This window comes from Triticum dicoccoides, chromosome 5B (assembly GCF_002162155.2).
Source record: "Triticum dicoccoides isolate Atlit2015 ecotype Zavitan chromosome 5B, WEW_v2.0, whole genome shotgun sequence".
Taxonomy (NCBI): Eukaryota; Viridiplantae; Streptophyta; class Magnoliopsida; order Poales; family Poaceae; genus Triticum; species Triticum dicoccoides.
The window spans coordinates 653747118-653753511 of NC_041389.1; positions in this window are offsets into that span (position 1 = coordinate 653747118).

The window sequence follows — 6394 nt, forward strand, 5'->3', positions numbered from 1 at the left end:
ACGCATCCACCCCACTTTCCTCCAACTCCTCACTAAGATGATCATCAGAGAACACGTTTAGAACTGTAAAGCGAGGAGGAGGATTACCTGAGAGCTCGAGGTTCTTCTGGGCCTGGATGAGTTGAGTCCGCTGTGGCGCCGGCAGGTTCGCCTTGGCGCCCCTCGAGCGCGAGCTGGAGCGCACCGGAGCCGCGACCACCACCTTGGACCGCTTGGCCTGCGAGATCGGCGCCGCCTTGGTGGCCTCCTGGAGCATGACATCTCCGATTGGCTGCACGAGGGGGAGGCGAGCGCCATCACCGTCTGACGGGAAGTTTGCGGCACCCCCAGCTGCTCCATGGGCGAGATGCCTTCCGCGATGACCTTGCGCCCCGCCAGCTTCTTGTCTTGCCGCATCGAGCCGCTCTTGCTGCCCCCTTGCCCACCGGAGGCTGGCGACTTGGCCGAGGAGGGAAGGAGGGTGCTTGCAGACAGCACCAGTGGCGTGAGCTCCCCTGCTGGCACGCCCGTGTCGCATGATGCCGCCATCCCCTTGTCGAGCAGGGCCACCAAGGGGGAGGGCACCATCCCAAGTTGGAGCCGTACTGATTCGCCACCTGCACCTCCATCGCCGCCGCCGATGCCAAAATAATAGCTTGACGAATGTGAGCCACCGGAGAGCCCTCGCCCCATATGCTGAGCTTCTCCCACACCGTAGTGTCGATGGATTCGTCGTCCATGCTCGCATCATGGTCCTTGTTGTTTCCTTTATCATGAGGCTTTTCCTTGTCGTCGTTGTCCGGGCCCTTGTCATTGCTTGGAGGGGAAGGAGGGGGCAGCGCCGGAGCCCCCTGACGGGGTGGATCGAGCTCCGACTCAAGCTTGACGGAGAAACCCTCCCCGTTGAACCAGATCTGCACCGAGCCCCGCATCTTCTCTGGCTTGCGGCAGGCGAAATGCATCCGGACCGGGCCAGAGCGGATCAGGGACAGCTCGTCCAACACCAGCGGTTTGGCCAGCATCATCATCCCCGCCATCAGCCTGTCCACCCTGCGGTGCTTGGGAGGAAAGCCCCACAGCTTAACCCATACCTCAGGCATGGTTTCCCTTTTGGGCGCATCGGCCACAGCATCACGGATTAGGGATGTGATATTGTTGATGGAGAGAAACAACTTGCCACTGCGAGTAGCCATGCACAACATAGTGGGATCTAGGAAGACCACCGAGAAGCTATCAGCATCGATCTGAGCCACCTGCTAATCCCAAGCACCCTCAAACAGATGTGGCAGCTCCACCTCCAGGAGCTCCTTCGAGAGCAAGCCTGGGGCCGCTGAGAGGATGGCAGCATTGACCCCGACCCCGCAATGTTGGTCTGCATCTTCATCTTCAGGGAACTGCAAGCAGAAGAAACCCCCTCCAGGAATGGCGTGCCCCATGATCTGAAGCAGGAGGGGCTTGCCGCGGGAGGGGCAGTTGGCCAAGAGGTGGCCCTCCTGGGAGTAGAGTATACAAAGGGGCTTGAACCTGCAGGTGCTCTGGAAATGCCCTGCACGACTGCACTTGAAGCACTCCCGGCCATCCACCTCCTCCACCGGAATGGGGTCGGTCAACGTGCCCTTGGAGGACCCCACAGGCAGCAAAGACGGCGGCTTGGAGCCCGATGTCCCCACCGGCTTGTACTTCTTCTTCTTCTTCACGACGTAGGGGTCGTCGATCCGGGCACCTTGGAATTCTGGCATGTCCTCTTTACGCTTGAGCTCAATCCCCCTCTTCTTGTACTCTTCCTTCTTCCGCTTCTTGCGCTCCTACTCCTTAAGCCACCACGGTGGCGGCGGCCCCCAGCCTCCTGCCTCGTCGTCACGCTCTGCGCCTTGCGCCTTGGCCTGCGCCCGAAGCTCGCGCTCGCGGCTGCACTCTATCGCAGGGTCGAGGAGCGGCAAGGGACGCTTGTCTGCCCTCTGGTCGGCCTTGGAACCCATCGCTACCACCTTGCCAAAGGAATGCACGAGGGGCTGCAGGGGGCGAGTGGGGAGAAGAGAGTGAGCGGAGCGGCCGAGGCGACACACCTCTGAAATGGTGGCTGGAAACCCTAACGACCGATCTAGGGTTCCCTTGCGCAGCCAGAGCCACTTATGTACCTGCTCCACTGGACCTGGGCTAGGCGGGCCGGGATTCTTGTGAAGCGACACGGGTTGCCCCAGGCGCGGCCACTCCGGGCTGGACACCACCATTTGGGCCTGCCGCGAGCCTAAAATGGGTCGTGCACCTGGAGTGGACCCAAGGCCCACCAGACCAGCCTGCTCCGGAGCCCCAACCCTAGAGCAGGACGACCCTGACGCCGCCGACGCCACCAGCACGACCACCACCGGCGCAACAGCCTCCCCAGGGCACTATGGGGCAGCCCGAAGCAGGACGGGCCTCCGTGTCTGAGACGCGAGAACGGCTATCCCCATCCGAGGGGCTGTCGCCTGGGCGACGTGATGCAGGGCCCCAGCCTGAGATCCACGCCGGTGAGGGCCACAATCTCCAAGCGCAAACGCCCGACACCGGCTAGCCTAGAGAGAGCCACCAAGCTCCTTCGCCTTGGCCACGAAATCACCCACCGAGCATGGGGCTCGACCGCTCACCGCCCCCGCGCCTTCATCCTCGTCTTCGACTTCGTCTTCAGAATCCGCCCCCGCCAGAGCCCAAAAAAGGCTACTTCCGCAACCCCTCAATGGGTGCTAGGCACGCCGGTGCCGTGCCTGCCTGGACCAGTGTCCACTCCGACGCGCCCCACCGGGCAGGATCCGCCGCGCCCGCAACGCCCGCTCCATCGCCACACTGGTCGCCGCTCCGTACAGGAGCCGTTGGAGTGGCCATCCGGTTGTCAACTCCAAATTCATGTATGCCTCTAACACTTGGAATATGACCAATTAAAAGTTACTCCACATGTCTCTACCAAGTGTTATACCTCCCATACTGATGGCGAGGAGCTGCATGCCACATCAGATGGGCAGCTACTCACGCATTTAGTAGGAGCGGTTTCAGATGTGGGTCTATATGAACCTGGGCTTAGTTCAATGATTGAGCTTACAACATTCGGATGTAAATCAAAGACCACACATTCAAAAAAATATGGTAAGACCCATAAGAGTGCGATGTGTTCTAAATCTCCTACTGTTTCCTCATGAATGTAATGTTTTTTAATAGCAGAGGTCTTCGTGACTTGGCTAAACATTTATCAATTGCCAAATGTAATAGGGAACACAATTTAGACTTTTTGGCTATCTTTGAAATGGCGAGATGTGATTTCTCAATGAGTCGGCTTAACTATCTTTCAGGCGGTGTAGACTTTACTTGGGTTTCACGACCTCCTAGAGGTCATTCTGGGGGCATCTTACTTGGCATGAATACAGGGACTATGGATGTTTTGGCTAGTTCGGATGGTGAGTTTTACGTTAAACTCCATATTCGCAACAAGGCCGACAAGTTCAAATGGACACACGTCGCCGTGTATGGGGCAGCCCGGGATGAGTTCAAGGCCGATTTCCTCCGTGAATTGGTTAATCTAGCGAAATATAATCCCTATCTCATTCTTATAGGTGGGGATTTCAATTTACTTCGATTAAAAAATGAGAAAAGTTGTGGTAGGTTTGATAATCATTGGCCTTTCCTTTTCAACGCTGTCATCGACAGTCTACATCTACGAGAGGTGTCCATGATTGGAAGACAATTCACTTGGGTGAACATTCTTTCGGAACCGACATATGAGAAACTAGGCCGCATTTTAATGGACACTGACTGGGAATCCAAATTTTTTATGGTGTCTATTCGTGCTCTACCTCGTATCGAGGCTATATCAGACCACACACCCATTCTCCTAACTACTGGTTTGCCACGACCACAACATAGATGCAAGTTCAAGTTTGAACTTGGGTGGTTGCTTCGGGATGGCTTCCATAATATGGTCAAGGAGGTGTGGGAGAAACCGGTGGCCAGTCCTACCCCAGTACACAGATGGAATAACAAAATGCGTGCATTGCGTAAATTCCTTAGTGGTTGGGCTAGGCATATGGTGGGTATCCTCAAAAAGGAGAAGCTTCGTCTTTCAACTATCATTTATGAATTAAAAGCTTTGGCAGAGGTTAGACCTCTATCTGAGCATGAAATCAAGATCAAGAATCATTCAAATGCACAGATAGCTAACATGTTGCGTCAAGAGGAACTCAAATGATACCAACATTCTAACTCTCAGTTTATCCTGAAAGGTTATTCGAATACTAGATTTTTCCATGGAGTCGCCAATGGCAGACATCGGAGGAAAATTATCCATTCCCTACAACAAGACGAAGGCACGATTGAGGGGCATGAGCAACTCAAATCTTATATCACTAATTATTATAAAAGTCTGTTCGGAATTGTACAGCTTTACTTCAAAATCCACACCATGATGGGTCGTTAGGTGAATTTTCTTTGTTTCCATACTTTCATGGTCTTCAAAACCCATCATCTCCAAGACATCGCATCTTGCATAGCATGGGATAAGCTAGTCGAATTGGAAAAGATGAAAAGTACACGTAGAAATAGTTGAAGTCGTGCTTAATTACGAAAAAAACTCTTGTCGTCATTGCGTACCGTTTCAACATCTAAGGTCTCCTCGAGCTTAGTGCTGAAGCGCCGATCTTCGTCCAACTCAAGGAACCTGTCGCACATACCTCGGTCATCGTGGCACCAGTCGCACTCCCCCGGGCGGTTTTCATCGTCCGAGTACGACATTTCCTATGTTCATAATTCAAATATTAAACTTGTACAATTAAATATATGTACTAAAAAACCTAAATTAGATCATTATTATTCATCATGGGTTGACTATCGGTCTGTCGAGCCTTTTCTTGAAAACTCTCAGCTCATGTGGTGTACATATTCGACCGTCGGTGATGTTAGCTCCTCCTTTCATTACCGAGTGCATTACACCAAATTGTCTAGCACACGGGAATGAAGGAGAAGCTACCCCCACGACAAGAATCAGGATTCTTCGTCCTCTCATACATATATGGTTGGAGACTCTCCCTCACTAATTCCTCTCTGACATTTGCGACCGTCGGTGATGGTAGCTCCTCCTTTCGTTCTCGAGTGCATACACCAAATTGTGTCTAGCACACGGGAACGAAGGAGAAGCTACCCCCATGACAACAGTCAGGATTCTTCATCCTCTCATATAGGTGGAGACTCGATAGACTTAAAGTCAACCCGAGGACTCATATTATAGGACTCATATTTACATGGAGATTTGGCTGGTCTCACCTCGAGGTTGGAGGGGGGTCGGTGACGGGGACGACGACACAGATGAGGGAGGGGGCTCCTAGATTTCTGCATAGTGCTCTCCAATTTTAGCATTCAAAGTAGGAGTACTTTTCCAATTTGAGCATTCAATAAGCAAAACCAAATCGTAAAATAAAGTAGTATTCAAATTAGCATGCATTCAATTATAAGCAAAACTACATCATCTCTTGTGTCCGTACATCGTCGAATATTACCACTAATACTCCTCGAATACTATCATACATATAGCATCGCTAATACAGCTAGAACCGTAGCGCCTGACGGGTATCGTCGCGGGCGGTGGACACCCAAAGGAAGGAACCATCTGTAACGCCCCGAATCCGATGCGCCAGGTGTCTTCCAGTTATTCGCCATCGTTGCCATGTCATTTTCTTGCGTGTTGCATTTTGCCATGTCATCATCTGCATTTCATCTGCATGTTTTTTGAAACTTGCATCCGTTCGGGTTTCCCCGGTTCTCTCCGTTGTCCATTCTGAGCCCAACCACATTCGCACATGCCCGTCGCCCCTCTCAGACCTTGTTTCGTGAGCGGGATAAAAACATTCTCGGAATGGGCCGAGTTTTTCCGAGTGGCCTTGGTATATCACCGGTAGACCGCCCATCAAATTTCGTTCCATTTGGAGGTCGTTTGATGCCCCAACGGTTAACCGTGTAACCCCGAAAGCCCCATCCCTTTGTAGCCCAGCACCTCTTTACACAGCCCACCTAGCCAATCTAACTCCTCTCCATGCTCTCCGTCGTTCGATCACGATCGTGTGGGCGAAAACCGCACCTTATTTGGACTCTCCTAGCTCCCTAGGACTATATAAACACACCCTCCCCCGAAATTCACGGATGAATCCACCCCTAACTCTAGTCCACCTCCCTCCGCACCGCCGGACATGTCCGCCGACGGTCGGACATGTCCAACCGCCGCCTCCCGACCTATTGGCGCCGCCACGTGGCCTGCCGGCCTCCTCTCTCCTCCCCTCACCCGCGGCGGCCCGCCAGGGCCTGGATCGGGCCCCCCCGGCTCGCGCCGTCCCGACCTTCACCGCCCGTCCGCGACCTGCCGCCGCGCCCCCACGCACCCCTACGCCGGCGCCTCGCC